The sequence below is a fragment of the Pempheris klunzingeri genome, chromosome 23 (assembly GCF_042242105.1).
Source record: "Pempheris klunzingeri isolate RE-2024b chromosome 23, fPemKlu1.hap1, whole genome shotgun sequence".
Lineage (NCBI taxonomy): Eukaryota > Metazoa > Chordata > Actinopteri > Acropomatiformes > Pempheridae > Pempheris > Pempheris klunzingeri.
In genome coordinates, this window is record NC_092034.1 from 9981220 (window position 1) to 10005832 (window position 24613).

Below are 24613 nucleotides of genomic sequence, written 5' to 3' on the forward strand. Positions count from 1 at the left end.
CTATAAAAATCCAACAGGAATAAATGTAATAGCTGCCGTTGACACTTAGGACATCACTCTCCATAAAATACCTGCAAATGATCAAGGCAGACAGATAATGGCTTGGAAGAGGATTCGGCTTGCTGCCCTGTGACAGACATTTCCAATTAAAAAGGGTAAATAACTTGAGATTCATCTATTTCACCCTGTCCTGAGATTTATCAGTCCACCATGCTTTAAATCTGTTCACCCCTGAAATGGTAATATCACATATTTGGATTTCCTAGGCAAAGAAAAATGTCATATAGTTCCGATATCCCCACACTCCCTGTGTGCCCTGTTGATATTAGAGCTTTCATGAAGTAACCCAAGCGTGCAAGGAAACTAGCGCTATCAGGACACCAACATGATATGCACAGTACCTAAGACTTTGATTTGACTTTGCACTTTACCAGTATACCAAGAATGTTTTTACTGTATATAATGGATCTACATTGTCCACCGGTAGTAATGGGATCTAACACTGTAACCTGTTACCACTCACTGTTCTACATGGGGTGCTGGTAATGTGTATAACTATGAACTTCATCTAACAATCAAGGATATTTCATTTGTTTTAATGTAAATGGGCTACTCCATTTCTGTTGGTCAGCGTAAATGGATTATAGCATTAGTTCAGGCAAAGCACTGAAGTTGTGCTTGCATTAATGGATACACATTCTGTCAGTAACTCCTCGACAGGTCTTAAATCAAAAAAGTAAAAACATCATTGTGACCTCAAAAAACAATTCATGTAGCAGCAGTTTCCTACACAAACCAAACCCCCAGAGACTTTTACTTGCCTTACCAAGTTAGCCAAAACTGCCTGGCCCAACACTGACCTAAATCTGGCACAGCTGGTTGCACAGACTAATGCCGCAGGTGTGATGAATGGGCCGCCTTAGTGCCAATAACTGGAGCTGATTTTCAGCCCAAATTGCCCCATGTCTGCATCCCAAAAATCCAGCCAAATTTGTACCTCTGGTTTCAGCACACAACCAAGCGTGCCGATATTCAGCTGCAATCAACGTAACTCGGCCATCTACCTGGGCTACTGTAGATTCATTCTTACATTTCCTTTTCGATTAACTTCATCCAACATTAACAAAATGCCGCATCATGATATTGGCGACCATCCATGGGAAAAAGTCCCCCTTTTTTGTAAATAAAGTGACATGACTCATTAATGTGATGAATGACCATGCAATTCCCTAGGACCTCAGCATCACCCCCTTCAGGCCTCTTGTGGGCCATTCCGGGTGAAAGCCGAACATTTAAACGTGTGCCTGTAAGTGCTGAGGCAAGCAGGTCCGCTGGCCAAATGGTTGCTCTTTTCAGTTGTTGAAGCTCCCAAGGACCCATTTCACTGTTAACATCAAATCATTAAATTCACCCCATACTCAGTCACTTAGAGATATAGAGAGATAGAGAGAAAGACAAAGAGAGAAGGTAAAGTTAAAGAATAAAAAAAAGGTAATTGTCAGCTGTAAAGGCTAAATAGGCCACATTTTTAGGTTGGAAATAAATGGAATCAAAACTGACAGTTCTCTCTGGTCTTAATTCCATCTTGTCGACCACAAATGCAAATCACTAAGTGCAGTTTTAGTTCATAAAGGAGGGTATTAATAAAATATGATTTGGCTAATGTGTCACTGTCAAAGCACAGGATTTGAGATTATTCTGCTGTATTAAAAATTTTATTGGATCTTCAGTCGGGTCTGAGAATGTCTGATGGCATCATGGCTCGAACTTGTATGAATACCCATTCAAAAGTATGCTGTAAATTTAACCTCTCCAGAAGATTTTTGAATGGTCCTAACAAGTTTGGTTACTCTATAAAATTGTTGTGACTGAGCAAAGTAGAAATGGTGAAATATAAGTGTATATTCATTATGTAAAAAATTAATTTTATAAAGGGGGCGGCTGTGGCTCAGAGGTAGAGGGGGTCGTCGCTCAACTGAACCCCAACTTGCTCCTGAAGCATGGCTTCAGTGTGTGAATGTATGTGAAAGACAACTTAGATTCCTCCTGAATGAATGATGTGTGAATGCGGATGTCATGTAAAAGTGCTTTGAGTGGTCGAAATGACTAGAAAGGTGCTATACAAATACAGACCTTTTTTTTTTTAAAGGGAAATTACCCGCAGCAGAGGGTGTAGTCCTTTAGATATCCAGTCTCTCTGGGTAAAGGTAACCTTGATGTACACAAATGTGTTTAGAGTTCAGTCACTGTATTATTTCATGCCACCTCAAGCAATTACAGTCTTCAGCTGTTTCTCTCAGTACACTGAGTACATTTAGTGTTTGAGGAGAACTCCTGCATCTGATGCATGCCACCGCGGGGTATAAAATAACTGTTCACTCCCATCTTTTGCAAGAGAACGTTAAATGATCGCTAATGTATGTAATTTAAAGTGCTCACCAGAGTGGTCTCATGCTTGTGCTTCTGGGATGTACTTTTCTGTGGTACTTATTGTTCAGGTCCACAAAAATCACCTCATACAGAATATATTAAAATGGCAGCCCCATTGTATCACTGGGTGTACTACAGAACAAATTGCATAAGTACAAACTACTTGCAATTGTGTCAAAGCATGCAGTAGAATCTATTAAAACCTGTTTTAAAAAACTGTTTTAAATACACTTACAGGGGTGGTCTGCACTTGCTACCACTGGGTGACTGGACTTTGTTTCTATGGGAACCAAAGTGCAATACAAGACACTTAAATTAGGATAGAGCTGCTGTGCTCTCAGGATAAGCAGTATGAAGCAAAATGAATGGAAAACTTTTTAAATAAATAATGGTGTACAGAGGGAGGAGCCGTCGCTAATAGAGCCACACACTGAAAGAAAAGAACACTTGAAAGAGAGATAGTTGGGAAAATAGCACTACATGGCTCTGCACTCTAGGGGTGTTTGACTTTACCACTTTCATTACTTTGAGCTCTGTAATCTTGATGTACAAGGCACACAGAGAGATAACAGGAGGAGGCCATCATGTTTGAACTAGTCTTAGTTGGGTACAGTATGAAGCTGAAATGGGAGCTCGGAGTCGCTCGGGTACAGTACTCTGTACTTCTAGAGCGATAAAAGAAATGACTTTATATCATGTTGCCTCCTCTGTATTCAGACCTTGCATCCACTGCCAATCAATTTCTAAATCAATCATAATAACACACAAAGAGCAATATATTCTTTTAAAGGATTATTTGCAGAATCTACGTGTGTGTGTCTTTGTATTAGGATGGGTATTTTTCGATCACTGATTTGATTAACTGTCTGAGCTTTTGAACGGTGTGACGTACAAACATTGTGATTGACTAAGATATTAAATGCACCTGCAGTTATTAAGCAGCATGTAGTCTAGTGCATGCTGCTTACTAATTAGTAACTCCAGTGAAACATGGTGCCTTATTCCCAGTCTGTACATCATTCAGCTTCCCACTGCTATGAGTCATGCAGTCAACCTTCAGTAAAGACTTCTTTCTATATGTATTCATGTAGTTGTGCGTGTGTGTCAAGTGTGTATCAAGTGCGGACAAGTGTACGTGTGCACCGTGAAGTTTGGAGAAGAAAAAAGTCGAAGCAACAGTCAGATACCTCCCTCGAAGGGCCAGCTGTTTTTGGCAAGCGCCCTCTCACCCATGTACATGGCATGAATAGAACAGAAAGCAAATGTGTCCCTCCTTATGGTAGGTCAGACTACAAGGCAGGCCAGATTTTTCGGGGGGTTTATTAAAGGGCTGAATCAAAAGCTGAATTTCAACACAGTGGCATATGAAGCTTTTGCCTCTGGGGCCTGATTTCCTCATTCTCTGGTGTTTTAACAATGAGGCTGTACTTGACAGTCCAACTGAGGCAGTCATGTTTAAGTGGCCCTCGAGTTCAGCCTGTTCTGTGTAACAGTTAGAAGCTCCACAGAGGATCTGTTTGGAGCTAATGGGTGGGAGGCTAATAAAATCTTATCAGGCCAATCCTATCAGATGCATCAAAATAGTACAAAAGTAAACTAAAACCCATCTTTGTCAACTTATTCATCACTCACCCTGAAATAAGACATAACTAATTATACACTGGTCAGAATAATCAAGTATGTTTGAATATCAAATGAACATGTTGCCATGCTCGACAAACTCATCCTTCAACTTTTGACAGCATTACTTCAGTTCGGCTTCCATTCCAACTGTATAAAATCAGACACACCTATATTTCTGCCACTACCACGCTGCTGCCTCAGACAGGATGATCCTCTTAGTGCCATAGCAATCTGGGACACTATTCCCACTTCTTACTTTTGCCAATTTGCTCCTGGGAGCCCCTGAGTCCTTGTCTTCATTAAGGGAGTTCCTCATTGATCAATCACTGTCAGAGAAGCTGCTCTGTAATTGCACTGTGGCCTAATCATGACTGACGTCTCACCCCCCCCCACTCTGTCACAGGTCTCAGGAGAGAGAATGTTCCATGACTTTCACACCTTCGACCTCAAGGTAGGTCTCTCTGAGGATTTTACTCTTCTCTCTGTGGTTTATCTTTAGGGCTTTATGGCTTTATAATGAATATTATAACTCAAATGTGAATATTGGTAAAGATGATGGGAACAGCTAAGTTAAAATGGGTGCGAGATAGATATAGAAGATTTAGAGGCCCCTATGATATCACTGCTCTGTCTTTTTTCTTTGCTATAGAGCCGTTAACTGTTTCAAGATATTGTGAAAATCAACTTTTTCTTATCATCACCTGCAAACCAAATATGCAGGATCAGTGATTAGCTATTGTACAACTATGAATAATATATTCAATATATTCAATAATACAAAAAGTTGCACAATACATTCAAAACTAGAATACAAAAGAGTGCCGTTTTGAGGCTGCAGTTCCTGGCTTGAATTCGTAATATTCATCAATCATGCCACATTTTCACTGTGCACTGATTGATATTTGCTGAAGAACTTGCACTCTGTCACATTCAGTGCACAGGCCCTCACATCTGTCAAATATATTACAGTGAATGTAAGACAAAACACAAGTCATAACTGCAACAAATTAACAGCCCTTGACGTCTTAACTGAGGCACATACAGTACTTTACCAGACAACAACTTCAGAAATATGTAGAGTTGCCTATAAGAAATGAAATGTTCTGTTATATTGTCCCTTGTTAAAACTAATGACTGATTTTCTGCTGTTGTTTTGTTGACATATGCATTTGCAAGTTTCCCATCGAATTTCCTAACATTACACCCAATAGATCACTAATACTGAACAATATTGCACTTTTATTCCTGATATGAAAACATGCTCACAAAAAACTTGCTTGTGTAGCACCATTGATAATCTGACAAATGACTTCTGTAACCCATCCAGTTCGGATGTCAAGTTGATTGTGTTTATTCATTGTTACTGAGAGACTGTGGCACATTGGATCTGTTTTTTCCTCGTATGAAAAGGAGATTCATAATATATTTTTCACTTTTCAAAATCCTCTCCGTTGCCCTCACCTCAGAAGGTCATGTACAACAACATATGACATATCATGCTTGTCATGCTATTTATGTAAAACTGGCCTGATAGACAGTATTCAAAGTGAGAGAAGCATTCAAAATGTGTTGAAGTAAATGAAGTCAGCTGTGTGGTGATACATTTTAGGTGTTTTTGGGCAAAAGTGCGGAGCAAAAAACCAAGTGCTGTAGTAATTTGACAAAAGTGTAAAATATCAACATGCACAATCTACAGGGTAGTGTCCATCAGTTGAGTATGTTGAAGACAAAAGTGTGGGTACACTTCACTCAGTTATACTCATGAGGTAATACAGGTTTTTGTAAACGGATGTAGATGCAGTTTTCTCTCGTGACCTTTGAAACACTGGAAACCAGGCTCTGATAGAGTGAAACGTCTCTGATACTGATCTTAAACTACCGTACTTTTCTCCCTTCTCTCCAGAGTTAAGCAGGGAGAGTTGGTGAAGAGCAGTTTTGAACAACATGTAGTACTGTAGAAATACTAAGCCAAATAGCAATAATTTGGATTCAAGCCAGTGCACACATAAGATTTACTGTTATCCACGTGGTAGAGATAATCAATTTCAATACAAATCTCTTTAGCTCTAGCCTGCACAATAATGATGTTGTGCTTTTTATAAATGCTTTCTCATAACCCATGCTTTAGCCATAGAATGTAAAGGACAATGACATGAAAATATTCTTCTCTCAGTTAACTTTTCTAAACTGCAGTCAGAAAGATGGCAAGTGATTTTGCATTCAGCTCCTTAATCTGTGGTGTCACACCAACACACAGATCTTTGGAGAATGAATTAGAAAAGATACAGAATGATGTAAAAAAAAGATCAACAGCGATTTTCCGGATTGAAATTGATATCTCTGCCATGATATTAGACCCACTGGGATGCAAAAGTTCCAAAAACTTGATGCGATTTTGTAAAATGATTGGTGAGTCTCCCATTTTTGTGACTGAAAGAGGTTTTACATTGGTTTGATGGCACTGATTAGTCTCGGTCCTCCTGTGATCTTACATTAGCACAAGGTTATTCATGCTTACAAACAGTGATTGGACTGAATGCCGACTAGACCTGCATTAAGTACTGTGTGTATGTAAACGTGGTGCTCAACACAATCATTTCCACTTATTTTTTAGATTATTTTGATTTTTAAATTCAGGTTAGTATCTAAAGTAGGATTTTACGCTCATATGTACATGACATGATCTGTCATCTCCAAGAGAGGGCATGGATACAATTGCAAATACCCCCTTCCCAATATGCTAATACTTTATCCCATGCCGTATTTCATGCAAATGTCTTTCATCGCTTTTTTTCAAATGTCATTTATGTGACAGCTGTAGCACAAGCATACATTATGTTTTGACTAGGGGGGGAATTGCAACATGGATCCAAGTCATTGTGAATTCTGCTCACAGTAAGAATTAGAGAAAGTCAGGAATGCTGAATTCTCCATCCAACACAACATGATTGTTTTATTAAACTCTGAAAATCTGTTTATGATTAATGCTGCAGTGGCAATACATGAAAAGGATTAGATGTAAATTGCAATTTCAGCTGAATCTGGTGGAGATAATGCAGTGCTACTTGTATTGTATGTATTTTACCACTGAAAGGTGTAAGGAGTTGGTCAAGTAGGAAAACAACTATATCTAGTCATAGTTTGGGAATTTGTACACACAAGATTCATCCTGAGTAGATTTTATTTGTTTTTTCCATTTGGAAAGTCCACATAGCCAGGGTTCAGTACAACTAAAGTGAAAATAAAAGTGTGGTATTTCCCTACCACCCCATGAGATTGCAGGCACCTTGACACTTACTAAGCCTGCTGTGTCATTGTATCCAATACTGTTCAGGACCATGTACTAGGAGGAAAGTTTTAAATTTAAAATGTAATCAGCACAATCACCACAAGCAATCAGTTCCTCTTCATTTCACCTGATCGAGCCCCCCCACTAAAACGAGTCTGTTAAATAGAGCATCTTATCAGGCCTGGATTAAATTTTGACTTTGATTAACATCTGTAGTTGGAGTTTAGAATGTCAAAGTTCAAGTTTGGGGAAAAAAATAGTTTTTAAAAATGCAAAAGCAGCAGGTGTCATTAGCAAGGAAGAGTTCAATATAGAACTGAAGAACTACAACATCACTTTGGCACACGCCTATGGTCTTTACATTTGTGTATACATTTGAGCTGTAGAATGACTTTTTGTATCAAACAGCTTAAAAACAGTTTGAAATTCCAGTTGCCAAAGTTAAAGGAATAGCTCAACATTTTGCTGAAATATACATCAATTTTCTTACACAGAGCTAGCTGAGAATATTGATACCACTCTGTACTGACTGTACAGTAAATATTAAGCCAGTTTAGCTTAGCACTGAATACTGGTGGAGAAAGCAAACAAAACAAAACAAAAAAAAGTCTACTTATGAGAAGTCTACTCATCTTTAAAGCTCACTAGTTAACAGATTATCTGGCTGGGACCAGTTGCTATCAGTAGAGACTCCAGGAAATATTAGTTGAAGTACTCCTTTAAAATCCCCATATACACATTGCTGTAGATTCACAAAGGCACTTAACACTGCTGTAGTGCTCTTATAAAACTGTGAAGGAAAAAAATGAAAACAATGTGTGTTTGTATCAGCTGTAGAGAGCACACTAACATGACTCGGAACAAATGCTTTCAAGAGACCGACATAATGTGACACACACTACACAGGTGCAGTTGCAGGTGCTGGTGCCACCTGCACACCTGCCCACTAAAGAGAGAAGAGGAGTGCCACAGGATCACACAGGACGGTGGAGGTGGTGACAAACACCACACAGCATTTTTATTGAATAAGGTTTTTGTGCAGCGTCAGTAACAAACCTGCCATGAAATTAATTCTCCATTTACCAGAGACTTAAATTTGTAAGCAATTTGTAATTTGAGACCATAAACTCGTTTGCAATGTTTGTCCACCCTGCTTCAATGGGACATGAATTTAATTGTCTATTTTGTATTGGCTGCAGGAGTTTTGCCATTTTGATAGCATTGTTTAATGAATGAATCACAAAGTGCTAAATATTGTTTTCCTATTTTTCTGGGTAATTGTTTTTAGATAAACAGTGCTGATACAGCGTGGCAAAGTAATCAACTTCAAGAAAAAGCTTGATGATTCAAATGATGCGAAAATTAAAACGTACCAAAGTACTGTATTTGCAGTTATCCAAAGTTCATTATAAAATTCACAACAAGCAGTGCTGACTGACCAACTATAAACATTTTATGAATTTCAATGTCACTACAGCTGAGCTCATTTGGCGAAAAAGCAAACCAAGCACACAGAGACCACATACAGACATAATAAACTGTCGCCCTGTTCACAGAGGCGTGGAGAGGTGAGAACACCTCCTCACTACATCTTCAGACACATCTGTGGTCATGCCTCTCTTCTGAGGAGGAAATAGGTCAGCTGTGAATACCTGGCTCCTTCCATCTCAAAAATCCTTGAACACACTTAATTAAGAGTTTAACTATGTGGATGTGTTTAGTGTGTATTCAAAAATGTTGACTTTTTTGTTTTTCAGAGCTGCTGTTGAGGAACTATGTTGCACATAATAAGGAAGGACATGTCATTCTCAGAATTTTCACTTTTGCATAACTGTCTAAAAACGTTAAAAGTAGCTTAATTAGGAACTGTAAAGGCACAATAATGCCAGCTTGGCCCACATCCAGACACTGCCAACTTGGCCCTCATTTAGACACTGAATCATTCAGATTGCACTGCTGTGATTGCTTAATTAAATGCTTGGCTGTGTAATGACTTTGCTTGAAAGGGAATTAAATGTCTAAATGCTGCAGAATCCGCGTTGAGCTGAACAGAAATCAATGGGACATACTGCTGGAACCTAAGGTGTTTTCCGACTTGTTTAGGGTGAATGTTGTGTATTGATGTCGTCCCTCAGTCAGTGAGTCAAAAGCTCATTCCTCTTGGTCCAAAGCATTGATTGTTGGCATACAAACAGTGTGCTTACTTTGTGCTTTCTATACAGCTCTAAGAAGGTAGTTTACAGTGCCTTACAAGTCAACAGTGTATGTAAAGCTGCATTTACTGTGTATTCAAAGAGGTTAAACTACAGTACTGACAATATCTGCTAATCTGCTATTTAGGGAGTCAGCATTTGATTGAGGGCCACACTGGAAAAACGTGCAAATCAAAACAAAATAATTCCAAAACCAATCATTCATTTATTTAGTAAACATTGAGACACTAAAGAGAGAAAGATTGATCCTCACTGGCAGGTAAAGCAGCTTACCATATATCACTATACCACATTATTATTATTGTTGTTGTTGTTGTTGTTAGCAGCTGCAGCATTAGTAGTAGCACTTTGAGAACAACTGTAAAAGGGACTGTAAAAGCAAGAAATACATCGTCAGAACAAATTCACACACAAAGGAAAGTATCCTATTGGTATCCAATTTGGCCAGTTTGGCTTAACTAAGATGGTGAACATGATAACATAACACATGCTTAACATCATTATGTTAGCATTGTTGGCACTAAATATCCTCAGTACAGATCAAATCCTAATTATCCTCCTTATGCATTTTTGTTACTATTTACGGTTTGAGTTTACAATGTGCCTTATGCATTACTGACCATTAATGGCAACAAAGCATGGCTAGATTTTTCTCAAAATAACTTTTAGAGTTACGAATTATCAGTCTTTCAGCATATTTTCAGTGTTTTACTATGAAAGCCTAAAGGCAAACATCAAAATCCAACCCACATGGAAATGGTTCTTGAAAGGAGAGCAGCCAACTAATCTCACAAACATTTGATTGAACCAAAGACCTTTAGAAACCGCCAAAGCTGGGAAGGGCATACAACTCCTAAAATGACAACCGATTATCAAACTGCCTCTGGCTCGAGACACTGTAATCCCCCAGATGTTTGCAGTCTATGAAATATGAGAGTCTGAATTAGATCTCTCAAACAATGTCAGCTTGTCTGCATTCGTAAACCCTCAGCATTTAAGTCACAAAATTAAATTGACCCCGTCAGAAAGCTTAAGGACAAGTAACAAAGCCCCCGGCAAGTCTTATTGCTTCATCTGCTTTCGTCTCATCTCCTCTGTGTAATAAGTTCCCACTCTAGCAAGACCACTGGGGCTAATAAGGGTTTTATCTGCTTTTGATATTAGATATTAACACCTCATCAAAGTTAAGCCAGCGGTAGGCTCTCGTCCTCCCTCCAAATTTACATTAGCGTAACAATGTCTCAAAAAGAAATCTTATCAAATTCAAATTAAGGGCTAGTTGAATAGCCAGAAGGACACTGCTATCCATCACTCAAAGAACATGTAATTTGGGTCTGCTGCAAAAAATACAAGCCGCTTTGGAAATCACTGAGATCATAGTTTTCATGCAATAACATTAATACTTTGAATTTGCTACTCATAGAGTCAAAACAGTGCCCATTTGTAGCACATGAATGATGAATGTTGCTGGGTCTGAAAAGAAGTCTGAGTGACACAGTCAGGATTTGCTGTTTTGAAAACTATAAATAATGACTCTAGTCAGCCAGTCCTCTTTACCTGAGGGCAAACAAATTTGTAGTATGTGTAATTTTGTTGTTTTTATCAGATACTCAGTTTAGGTTGCAACCCTGTGGTTTGCTGCCATCACCTATGAACTTGAATATAATGCACATCAGAACTCATATTAAGCGGAAATCATTAATGGTCCATTCTAAACTATTAGATGAAGCTGATGTATAGGTTACATTACTCACAAAGAACACATTGATGTCATTTTAAGTGTCTTGCGTATTTTAGAAGTCTTATTTCTTCGAAAAATTCTCAAGGTAAACCCTGTATCTAGAGCGAGAGTGCAAAGGTTTCAGACTTCTTATCATCCCTTGTGGCATCCTTTGTCAGGTTGTATGAAAAAATGAAATATTAACTGGAAAATATAGCTTGGAGAGATAGAAAATAAATTACTTCAGTGTGGCAGGGAAAAGAAGATTGTGAGATTTATCAAGTCAAGATGGAAATGCCTGCTAAGTCTGTGCCCCTACCTTGAAAAATTAAAGAGAAATCAAATGCCTTGGAGTACACAGCGATTGTGATGTAAAGCTGTGTGTGTGTGTTTATGTGTGTGTGCACCTGCATACTTGTTTTCTAAGTAATTTATTGTTGAAATGTTGTGTTATGTGTGATGTGTGCCAAAAGATAGCCGTCTTCAAATGATTATATTGCTTATGCATAGGCACAACTTTACACTTTCTGGAATAAGGGTCTTAGTGTATGTGTTCTCTTTTAGAGAATCAAACCTAAACACACTGTCCACAATTAGCCTAGCTGTACACTCCAGTCTTTTAACACTCAACAGATTTTCTGTGAAAAAGCTTGACTGGCAAAATCTATAATTGTACAGATAAGTGAACATGTTAGCTAGATAAAGGTTAAACTATCAGGGATATGTTCTCCATCCATCTAAAGCCAATTTTACACATTCAGCTCAAGCTATGGTGGGTGGGGAAGGGGGAAAAACTGGCAAGTCAATATTGATTGATCTGGAGCCTTAGCAATTACCTCCATGTGCAGAAGACCATGTTAAGGTCAGTATTATCTTAGCTCATTTTATGGGTCAGTGCTCTGGCTTTAGCTGAAATAAATTAATGGGGTAAACACTTTAGCTCACCTTGATGAAATTTACAGCAAGTGTAAAAGCTTTGCATAGGTGGAGGGTACAGTACCAGAGAGTGACCCTTGATATTTTGCTGAACCTTCATGAACTTGGTGGTAAAATGCAGTCCATAAAAAACATTGAATCCTGTGCAAAACAGTAGGAGTACAATTATATGCTGTATAAGTGTAATGAGCCTATTAAATTAATAGATTTTATAGTCCATTTTGTTTTTAGTGTTTAATGACCTCATTGTTTTAAAAAATTGTGCCGTGAGTCATAAAATAGCCAGTCATATATTTTCAAAATAAAAAAAAAAAACATATTTCAAAAGTTTTATTGAGACTACTGTGTATGTTTCTGCTTCTATCTCCTGCCAATTGCACTTATATACACAAATGCAATTATACAACAAAGCCTACTGGGTGTGTGCAACTGTGCACTTCCTCCATGTAGCATTGTGCCCAAGGATAGCATCAAAGTATCAAACTACAGCACATTATATCCAAAAATAATAGCAGCATCCCCAACTTTGCACGCTTTTTTTTGACACCTGTATGTATTCCACTTGCGGGACCGATGGAGTGTTATTATTCATCCAAAAAATTCCATCAGCTTTCGGTGTATTGGCATTCTTCTGTGGCCTTCAGGCTTACTTGCAAACAGCTCTGTTATGTTCTTAAGCTCAAAATAAATTCAATTTCCAATGCAGTGATCTCCTTAATGAAAAGTCAATGTCCCTCACTCATTGGCAAGCTCCCACGGGGGTAGTCAGAAAGATGAATTTATCAGCGGGCCGGAGACTGCGCCCTAGGGGACACCACCCCTTATGATCAAACAGAATGCTGCAGAGTGTGTCCAACCAGTCCTCCATTATTACCCAGCTTGTGCTCTTAATGTGAGCTGACGGAGGAGGGATGACAGTATTGATCTAATGAAAGTGCTATTTATATTCTCACAAATCCTCTCACCAGTGATTACAAAAGCACTCCACTACTGTGGCCAACCCATTCCTAATTTGTTAAGTGTACAGGGTGACAGTTTGTTTGGCTCATATGCATGCAGTGATATCTTGTCATGTTTATTTCTGCAAAGGGTTCAGCATGTCCTATCAGACTACATGCACCTGTGTCAAAACAGACTCCAACCATAACTCAAGTGTCAAATTAACATCTCTTTCTAAGCTAATATCTAAACAAAATTTGACTTAATATTAGAAATGTTTTTGCATTTGGCATATAGCCTAGGTTTTTTATGTATATTTTGGTGGAAGTTCTTCATTGTTGGGCTACATCCCTGTGAACAGTTCAGAGGTTTTTGATTATTAATAACACGATGTCTTGTCAGCAGCTAACCCTGTGATAAGGGGGACATGAGGTTGTTGTCACGGCATATGGTTAACAGTACTATAGATAAGCTTTAATCCTCACTAGGCTTGATGTAATGCATAGCAAAAGTGATGGGAGTGCACAACATGAATCACCAACAGGATAAAATAGCAGTGTGCTGAAATTGCACACAGCAGAGAGATGAACATGCAATAGGCTGCTTACAAAGCAGATGTAATTCATGCTCATCACACTCGTTATTCCATAAGGGCAGCTCTTCTGTAGCATTCACTCACATGACCCACAACAGGAAATCATGTGTAGTTTAACATGCATCCTACCCGTGGCTATGCGCTCAAGAATAAAACACTGAAATATGGATAATTATTGACCTCATATGTTTGACATCTACTCAGCAGAAACATGTGAGCATCACCAATGGTTCCATATCACACATACTCATACAGAGTTTATGAATGGATAATGATTACAAAAAAGACCAAATACATGTGAAAGGAGTTTTAAATTCCTGGGAGTTAGAAGCCAAAATGTACAGATTTATATCAATCTTACCTGAAACTGGTGAGTACTAGCTAGTGATTCAAGGCACCAATTGTATGTAGTTTTTATTTGGTAATCAACATTTTTTTGTTATTCACATAGCTGATTACCTGTGTTGTGAAATGCTAAATGTTATTTAGATTATCTAACTATAGTCAGACCACATCAATTTACATAAATCTGTGTGGTAATGTGGTGCAGTGAATTAGTGTGTAATGATATGATATACAAAAACATTATCAAGCTTTTCTTATGGACAACAGAGTACAGTTGTTATAATAAGGGTTTATGGGATGGGAACCATGTAATGTTTGTATGTTAATTTTGGACGTTTGATAAATAGTGGTGTCTTGCCATCCCATGTAGTTGTTATAAAAGTGCTAAATGTGTTGAAATACTTCATGGCAGGTTGTTTTAATAGGTACCTTGAATTCAAGTTGTGAAAAATGAACTATAATTTGGCTGTAATCTGCCACTGTCAAAATAGATCCTGCATTCGACTGTATAGTTGAAATCAAGTGTTTAGGTGCGTCTATTACAGTCCATCAAAGGTACATTTTAGTCACATAAGGTGGTGCAAATCTCCTGACATCTGAAATCATAAACTACGTGTAATTTACCATATTTAACTTGAATATCATTATGTGGTCAGATTATCTTTACATCCCATGAGAAAGTGCACACTATCCATTGAGAAAAGGGATCTCATTTATTGGATTCTTCACAGATAGAGGCTCTCTGTTCATGTCTCCACTGTGTGAGTCTCTCTAATGTGGCTGTACTGCCCATAAACAGACATTGAGTGATTAGTGCTGCTCTACCATTGACATCATTTGCATTTTAATAGACCATAATTACAACTCGGGGAAAATAAATTGCAGTTTGAAGAATGTTTGAATTACTCCAACTCTCCGGCTCTCCTTGCGAGATAGCAGTGAGCATATGCAGGAGCTGCCTGGATGCTTAATATCAGGTTCAGAAATGTACAGAGAAGCAGGATTGCAAACTGAAAAGAGCAGCAGACGACAATGTGGGCTGTGTTAATCATCAGTCATTGCATTAGACAGAGTTTTTGAAATTGAAAATTTTCTGTAACTAAACTGATACAGAAAAAGAACACGCAGGTAGGAGTTCATTGTCTTGCTTGAGGGTACTTCACAGTACAATTAGCTGTGGATGGACATACATTGACTATTTCTGGGATCAGATCTGTGACCTTTCAGCTACATAACGTGTCTCTAATCACGAAGCCACCCTGCCGCCCTCCTGTAGATTTTTGGCTTCTCATTAATTCCTGTGATAATTGCAGTTTGACCATTTAATATCCCCCAGTATGTCTTATCACTGCACCTCACCTGCTCAGACGTGACACCTTCCCGGGATTTGCCGAGGGATGTCTAACCCTGGCAGCTAAAGCCCATGTGACCCTGTAAGCAAGAGTGACAACACAATAATACTCCCTGCGCCTAATCTTTCATTGGTGGATTATCAGATTAGAGGCCCCAGTTGTTTATGGGCTCGGTGACTATCGAAAAAGTTGATCTGTCAAGTTTATCTTACACTTGTCGTATCAAGGCAGTGCTGGACCATACAGTTGGCTGTGGATGAAAGATAAGGCCGACATAGCTGAATGGAACCACCGGAAAATGAGAAACAAGGCTTTTCTTTTTACTCCAACGATACACTTTATCTAGTTTAAGAAATGGACCCCACCAAAAGCATTACCAGTCTTTTGGATTCACTTGATGTCTTTGACCTCTTTCGTGTGACAGAGCTGCCCTTTTTTATTTTGAAAGGAGATATCAGAAATCATCCACCAGTTTAGGACTCAGGTTAGTGGTGTGGAATCACAAGTTTCAAAGAGGACATAATCCATCCTCTTTCAAGCTGCCCCTTTGTGGCATTTCAAAGACTTGAACCGATATAGGTTTCTTATCAATCTGTTGTTTTGACAAACTAACAGGGTAGATGGAGTCCATTACTGAACCTTTGGATGTGGTTCACTAATTCAGACTAACTGGTTTCCTTCTATTACAAAGCAGTGACTCTGAAGGTCGCGGCCTCTTCAAACGTGACTGTCAGAACATATCTGTGAATAACAGTCAGAGATGAGATCATTATCTTTATAAATCTGGTCTTATCGGATTTGCAAGCCAAGGTGTTAATGTTTTGACATCGCCCCTGGGAGGATGGGAAGCTGAATTTCCAATTACTGGAGAAACATCCTTTATATGAGCTGAATGATAAACAAGCATTAAAACCTTCATGATAAAATATTATTCAAAATGTTCTGAGCAAAACTATAAAAAGCTCTTTGTCTCCAGTTTATGAGTATATATTATAATCATTTGTATGTTAAACGTTTAATATTGTTTTTGCATAATTACTCCAAAAAATGTTAAAAGGGTCTCGGTAGGTGTGATCTTAACCTTCAGTTTGTTTATGATTTGAACTTGGGGGAAATTACACGTATAAGTCTGTAAATGCTGAGGGCTTTGTACAGTAAGTAATCTAACAGTCCCATTGTATCAACAAACCTATGAATTTTTCAGTTTTTAGCCACACTAGCAACATGGCTCTGTAGACAGTAATGTCGGTCTGTCAGTCATTTGATCGGGTGTTCCTCTACCACTTTGGCCTGAATGAAATATCTCAGTATATATTGAATGGATTTCCATGAGATTAATGGTCCCCTCAGGATGAATTGTCATAACTTTGGTACTCTGGTAACTTTTCCATTCTACCAACCTCAGGTCAAATATCTACAAAACTAACCACCTTCCCATCAGTCTCAGGTGTACTTTGTGTTTAGTGCTAATTAGCAAATTTTAACATGCTCACACAAAAAACTAGTGAGTATATCAAACATTAGTCCTATTAACATTAGCATGTCAGCATACTGACATGAGATAGCACTTATCTCAACGCACTTTTGTGCCTAAGTGAAGCCTTACAGACACATTGGTATTGCTCTTGTCATTAGCATGCAAGTCTGAATACCATTGATAATATTGGCAGTAGAAGCAGTGACACATGTTTTCTAGCATTTAGTACAAAGAAAAAAGTTGAATTGACAGGGTATTTTGTGGCTTACTCCAGCAGAATCCTCTGTCAGTTAACCTCTGCCAATTATATTCTGCACTCAGTGTATTTAGTGGATCACATTCATCAAACAGTGGCTTAACTGTTCGGGGATGCATGTCATCACAGTTGTGATTCATCTAAAGCCCCTTTGAGTGTTGGGGCACTGCATAGTGCCAAACAGCCGTAGTTTGAATTTATATTTATAAGCACTAGCCTTATATTTTAGGATAGTAACAGCAGAACACCCTCCTAAAGGGATAATAATAATTTTCCTCTACCCCATTCCCATCTTATTTATGGCATAGCACACTGGTTTGTCACTTCCAGCCAGTGTGATTATTCACCTGGCGAGCATATTATTCTAGCAAATACCACAGCTATAAAAAATTTTCATATTTCATTCCAGGGGTTTGATGAGAATGCGCTGAATCCCATTTTCCAAAATATTGGGTATTCTGTGCGACAAGAATATGGCTTCCCTGATTACATTATGCCTCTGAGCTGTGTTTAGCCAAATGTGCATGACTTGCAAGTGTAATGTACAATAGGCTGCTGCTTGTATGTCACATTAAGGGGAAAAAAGATGGAAAGAAGGCAGAACATAGAGGTACCCTTTCATCAGAATATGCACATGCAGATGAAATTCTGAGAGTTGAATTTGTCCGTCACTTGAAATTAAAACTCAGCTAAGGTCATGTCTCAACAGAATGACTGCATGTGCTTTGAAATACCGAAATGTCCTAAATTATATTATTTTTATATTAAATTCTGGAGGTTCAAAGAAATATTGTTTTTTTTTCCTCAGTGCAGCCTGGAAAAGGATCACAGTCCAGCCCAGTCATAGTGTGTATTTATTTATTTAAGATTGTATTAACAATATGAAAACTGCTACATGTCACCATAGTCATTATTATTTCACACATACAAGCACATATTACATTTTCCCATTTTGAAAGCAGAAAATATCCCATGTTTAAGAACAAAATTATTCCTTGATCCTAAAACATGGGAAGCTAAGCCACAACTAGAGGCAGTTTGTTGCACAGATGTCCACCACATGGAGTGGACGCAACTCATTTGTTGCACGTTGCAGTTATTTATTCATTTCCTAGGTCTGATATAGGGAAACATCTGTCACCTTTGCCTAAATGGCTGCTTGCATGATCCATGGACTATGTTTCAGAATAAAACACCCCCATATTGTTTGGCTCGCTAGTCCAGAGCTCAGGTGCAGAATCCTGTTAGGCATTTGGAATGCCCTGCTGTTGCATTAGAGGCAGGCAAGACCCAAACACCTGGAGACCTCATGTGTGCCACCAGAATTAGCTGTTGTTGCCAAGCTATCACACGGCTTTGCTTTGTCTTTCAGTGACATCATACCTTACTTTAACTGTTTTTTTTTAATTTAAAAGAATATATAAAATTAAACTATTGATTTTAATTTGAATACAAACCATTAGTTCTTAGCGTAAGTTTATTAAATTATTCATTTAAACTTTCCTTCAAATATGTATTCGTAGATATATATAGTCTTTGAGCTATAGATCTTTTAGACGAAAATAGTACCCAATGAATAAATGACCTGTGTTGTATTTGGATATGCTTCAATTCCAATTCTTGGATCAGTGCAGTCATCATTGCCATATACAGTTTTAATTGCTCCTGTGACCCTTTCCGTTGTCGTTTTCCCAATGGCAGTCAGCTCGCCTCCAAAGTAAATTAATTAATTGGGCATAGTGCCACACTTGTGGAACAAAATCTGACACTCTTGTCTAAAGTATTTGAAGTGTCACCCAAGATAAGGGATGTCAGAGAGGTTCTAATTCTCAGAGCCCAGCCCCAAATAGCATCAATTGCCATCTGTATTCTCATTTCTGCAGCACTCACTAAATCAACACACTCGACACAAGCCTGAGGATGCCTCCGCACAATCATGCATGACTACATCAAAGCTTTTCTTTATTGCCTCTCCTCTTCATTTTTCCCTCCTCAGCCCCTCTTAACTGCTATCTGGAGCTAAAAGCAGTGGTACCACTGCAAATATTATCTTTGGGGTTCGTGCAAATACTAAAAATCCTAGCTGTCTCCAGTGAGTGCTTTCAGTCACAGCTGACAACCATGTTCAAGGGATAACTTTATCCTTGCACTGGTGAACATTTTGCAAGTGAACCTGCATATGCCCATGGATCACAAGGAAAGGTTTGTAGATTGACTCCCCATCTTAGCAACCAATTCTTAGTAATAGACTGTTCAGCATTCTTCAGGATCTGCCCTAAATTGCCTTTCTTCCTACCTCAACATATTGACAAGAATAAATCTCTAAAATGTTGAATGAGCCAAATCCCTAGATTTCCATGAGCAGGATGTTTCAATGGTAAGCTGGATCTGTCATTGGGGAGACCACTCAGCACCCACAAACAGATTGAGCAGGCACCCAAGATGGATCTGTCGACACTTCATTCTGCATATCTCTATTTAATGATATTATATTTCATTTCCCGAGCAAAGAAAACACCATTACCCAAAGCAGTGAGTCGGAACGAGCCATTCTGCAACAGATTCCTGGCCTCCTTGGTGGTACAGTAATTGAATTACAATCGCACATGACACAAAGTTTGAAAATGATTGTATTTGTTTCCATTTGTTCCTTCTATGTTACGGACCAAGCTCAACTTTGCACACAGTTAAAAATATTGAAGCATACTGCAGCTTAGTACTGTTTTTTCATTTTTTTTTAAATGTGACCATAGTCTGCTTTCAAAAGATGTTCTAAGATCCTTAGTGGATGTAGCCAGAAATTATTATGCTACATGCACATATACTGGCAAAATGACAAACGTCCGTAGCATGCTAAATCAGCACACGGGAAAACATGGGGGACCAACCAGCAGAGAGGTCACAAGAAATGGCAGCCTCAGGCAGCATTTAGGTTGATATCTGACAATGCTTATGATGGATCCATATTGATAATTGCCTGAAATTCATTTCTCTAGTAACTGTGGTTAAGTGCTTTGAAAGCCATTGGGGTTTTGAAAAGTGTGCCCAGTTGTTTTGACCACAGATTGAAAAGCAGTTATAATTTCAATGGGAGCGATATGGTCATAGGGGAAAGGACAAAGAGGTCAGCAGAAGTGGAGTAAGTGCTCCCTGAGGCACAAACACAACGCCATTCAAAAGGCCCCATAGAGACACCAGAGGAAATTGATTTCAGCTTCATTTGTGGTCAAACGCATGACTATGCTGGCGGGTGACCCAATGGTAGACCTGTCCACTCAAATTAGGAGACCATTTTGAAGATATGGCCACATGTGAATGGCCAATCACACTCTATGAATATTGCACCACAATAACAATATTTCACACATCAAAACATCTAGAGGTCATCCAGCGCTCCAATTTTGTGAGTGATGATCTTTTTGTCAGAGAAGGCCCCCATCAACCTAAGTAGTTTGCACTAAGGGCACTCTATGGTCTCCACTGGCAAAACTGAATAGTAACACTGTAAAATGTTTCTAGGGCACTGTCATTGGAACAAATTACATAAAGACATAAAAGCTTTCACGACCAGCTGCATGCATTTCGACAAAAGAGGGACTGGCACATATTTTTTGCCCATTGATAATGGACAGAGTGGTTTCAACTACACAGAGAAGTTGAAAAGCACCCCAACACCGATCACCCATCACCATCCCCGTGGAAAAGACAAGTGGGGTCAACATTGGGTGATGGACCATTTAGTATATCAGCTGTCTGACATGTTTTGAATGGATATTATTTATTCACCCAACTATTTAGATACGCACAAACAAAGAGTATGCCATTCACATCAGCCTCGGATGGGATAGAAATGGTGTAATTAGAGGCTCAGTTTGAATTTTGACGCAATCTTTGCTCTAGTGCACTGGTGCACCGTAAGTGAGCCAAGAGACTGTTTGAATTCCATGTATATTCCAACTATATAAACATGGCACACATACAATTTGTCATGCAACTCTTCTCTCTAGCAGGAGAGGTAGTAGTAGTAGTAGTAGTAGTAGTAGTAGTAGCAGTAGTAGATGAAACAGCTATGGCTTTGTTCGTAGCTTGTACAGTACGCCCTAACATAACATGAAGAGCATTCAATGACTAAAAGCCTACTCTAGGCTTTTTTTTGAGCCAAAACGTAAGTTGTGATAAGTTCAAAAATTAAAAGGTTGGCTCACTCAAATTGCCAAAAATTGTTTTCATTGGGGCTTTTTATTTGGTAGAAAGTAGTTTCATTGAAAACTGTTAGCATCAGTCACACTGCAGTTTATGCAGTGTGACCAGGGCAATGTTACGGGTAAGACACATTGTTGCTGAATTAAAAACTTTTTAAATCTCAATTTTCAATATTCTTTCAATGCAAGCTTACAGACAGGTTATTCAAAACCTTATATCTGCTTAAGTTATCTACAAAATATATAATTTGGGTAAATAGAACTGCAAGTATGAACTTATTGCAATTATTTTCTCTTACAGGCCATTTGTAAAACATCATTCTTTCATTTCCTATTCTTTTAGAGCCAACGTGCTCTGTGCTTATACCCACTACTGTCTTCTTACATGATTTTAGTAGTGTTTGTTTGCTTTGCAGCTTGTACAATGGTGCAGATCTCATTCAGAGGCAGAGAGCCAATATTCAGCTCAAAAAAGGAAAAAAAAAATCCCATGTTTTATTCCCCATAACCACCATGTTTATACACTACACTACAGTATATGAAGTTGGACAGGAGCAGTGGTACGGAAAAGTGGGCTGTACCAACCATTGCTATGTTGCTTCAACACCACGGACCTCTGGGTCCTTTGCTGGCTGCCAAGCTGCAGTCACCCACGGAGCTGTGTGCTTATTTTCTCTGCCCTCTTCTTGGCCATATGGAGCATAAGGGTCATAGGGACACAGTGTATCACAGATTTGTCTCTGTGTGTGAGAGTGTGCGTATACATGTGCTTGTGTATATGTATTGCCTGTTTGCGAAATGAGCCAGATCTGCTCGCTAGTGTCTGTGGATTTGGCAGCGGGGCACATTGATTTTGGCAGCATTTGCATTTTCCTGCCAGCCAAGAATACTTTTATTAGCTCTACCAATATAGATGCAGAAAGCAGTTCATAGTCATTTCACATTCTGCTGTGTTGGACCTAACACAACGGCTGTGTTGTTTTTCTCAGTTTATGCAGGGATTCCTTTTTTCACATTAAATGTAAAACCAAGAATTGCCAAGCCAGTTCGAGGTGCTTCTATTCATGTGACAGATGGACTATTCAAAGATACAAGTATAAGGAAAACGCCATATGATAAATGTAAATGCCAAAGGTCAAAGACACTTTATAGGTGCAAGATGATGAAGTGTCTGTTACTCCATTGCCAGCTGATCCGGGGTCAGCTTGTCAGAGCTGACATGGTGACATAGTAGCAACCTCTCATTTAATCACCATATTAATTCACCCATCACAAAGCCCTAATGACACCACCGCTGGCCGATTAATCTCTGAATTTGATTTAGTGAGTGTCCATTCATCATAACTGACTGTTTCAGTATGCAATCAATATGGCCCTTTTAGCACTACGGACACCCAGACCTCAAGAGGTACACAGTCATGGTGTGAAGAGTGTTGTGATAAACTAAATGCTTGCCCAGGCCAAAGGGGAGAAGCATTAATCATGTATGTGCTCGTGCATTCATCAGCAGCACCTTTTCCTCAGGTTCTCTTGAGCTCTTCAGACAAGAAGCAAAGGACACAGCACCGTATTCTTCAACACTGTCATGAACAGTGAACATGTTTCATGTCATTTCATAGCTTCATAAAAAATGGCCTACCTGACCACAATGAAAACTTGAGTTAATGCATCATTGTACTTCACAGTTGAGAATGAACTTCCTTGCTAGCGGCCAATTTATTTGTGTAGAACTGTTTATATTCTTGTATCTTGGAATAAGCGCCGTTGCTAGTGCACCTTGTCAGTATCCCTGCATGCGTTTGGACACACTCTCGCCCTTACATACACACGCCATCAAGCCGCAGGGCGAAAGCAGCTCTGCTCACTCAAGGGGAAAGTGAACAGCTGTGCCTGTGACAGCTGGAGCAGTCATGACATCCCTTCACCAAATATCAGGGATGGCTTAGGACGCAATGGCGTATCAGCCGAAAGGGGTCCATTTACAAGCTGGACGAGATGCAGAGGCTTTACCCTGCGACCAGGCTGAAGCATCGGAGCTCAGTTTTTCCTCCACGCATTTGCGGTGATAATGTGAGAAGTAATGAGTTTCTCCTTGGTCCTCAGCCCATATAATAGTCCCCCATTTGCTTCAAAACAAGCCCAATGGAGCAAATTAGAAAATGTTATGCCTGTGAAAAATGAGCTGAATACTAATGTTTATTTTCAGAGGTCCAGTTTCAATGATTCCTCATCAGAAACTCACCAGAATCTTGTTCCATTGCTCACATTTTCAAATCTTATAGAGAACAACCTGACAGTAACTGAGTCAAGAGAAAAACATCTGTAAGATGCCTTAAGTAAAAACTAAGTCTGTTTCACTAACCAACATTGGTAGCATGTCAATCATTTCTCCTTACCCTGGAGTTACATTAAGAATGCAAAATGTTATCGCACATAAACACTTTTTCTAATCATCCCCAAGTTTTGGTTTTGTTTGAAATATTAAAAATGATGGATGTCGAAAATGTGTTAGAACCAGTCATAATTGTGAAGGCAGCATTCAAAAAAGAAATCAGTGTACTATGCAAATGAGCATAATCACCTTCAGCCCCTTTAGCACCAGACCGATTTTAATTACACCTTAATTTCATGTATAAATACCCCCTATTCAGACGAGCTGCTGCAGTAAGCCCCAGCAGAATAGACTGAGTGGGAGGACTGTATAGGTACAGATAATTACAACTTACTGTTATGGACTCCTGATTATGTGAGGTGGTGGCCAACATACTGTCTCCAAATACCGCTGAATGAACTTCATTGTGGTGATAGATTAAAGTATATCACAGCCATGACAGTGGTGTCCTGTAAACTGAGCAGTACTTCATACATGGCCAGAACAGTGTCATTTTATCTTAACGATTCAGCTTGGCCAGCTGTGATGTTAAGGCAAGATAACTAAGACAGCAGTCTTGCCACTTCATATAGCCAAGAGTACATGACTTGACAGGTTATATAAAATCAGAAGCTGAATCTTACACTTTGGGAACCAACTGATAATGTGGTTTTGAAAAACTGTTTAGTAAGTGGAATTTTGTTGGGGACTGGTCTATGTGTAAAACAGACTTTTAAAGGTTGCCATCTGATTTTCTTTTTTCCTGAGTGAGGAAACCAAAGATTTGTGGTGACATTTGTGTTTCTAATTAAGACCAATTTCTCTACGAAAAGTTTCCAGGTTTTAATTATTTGATAGCATTAAC

General features: G+C 38.9%; 1 protein-coding gene across 1 annotated transcript in view; it reads left to right on the forward strand.

The window, feature by feature from the left end:
- The window catches only part of LOC139222766 (receptor-type tyrosine-protein phosphatase delta-like), a 195457-nt gene that overhangs the window by 13139 nt on the left and 157705 nt on the right, over positions 1-24613 (forward strand). The window contains exon 2 of the mRNA XM_070854619.1: positions 4457-4504. The gene's annotated coding sequence lies outside the window, so the exon portion shown is untranslated. The remainder of the gene's footprint in view (positions 1-4456; positions 4505-24613) is intronic.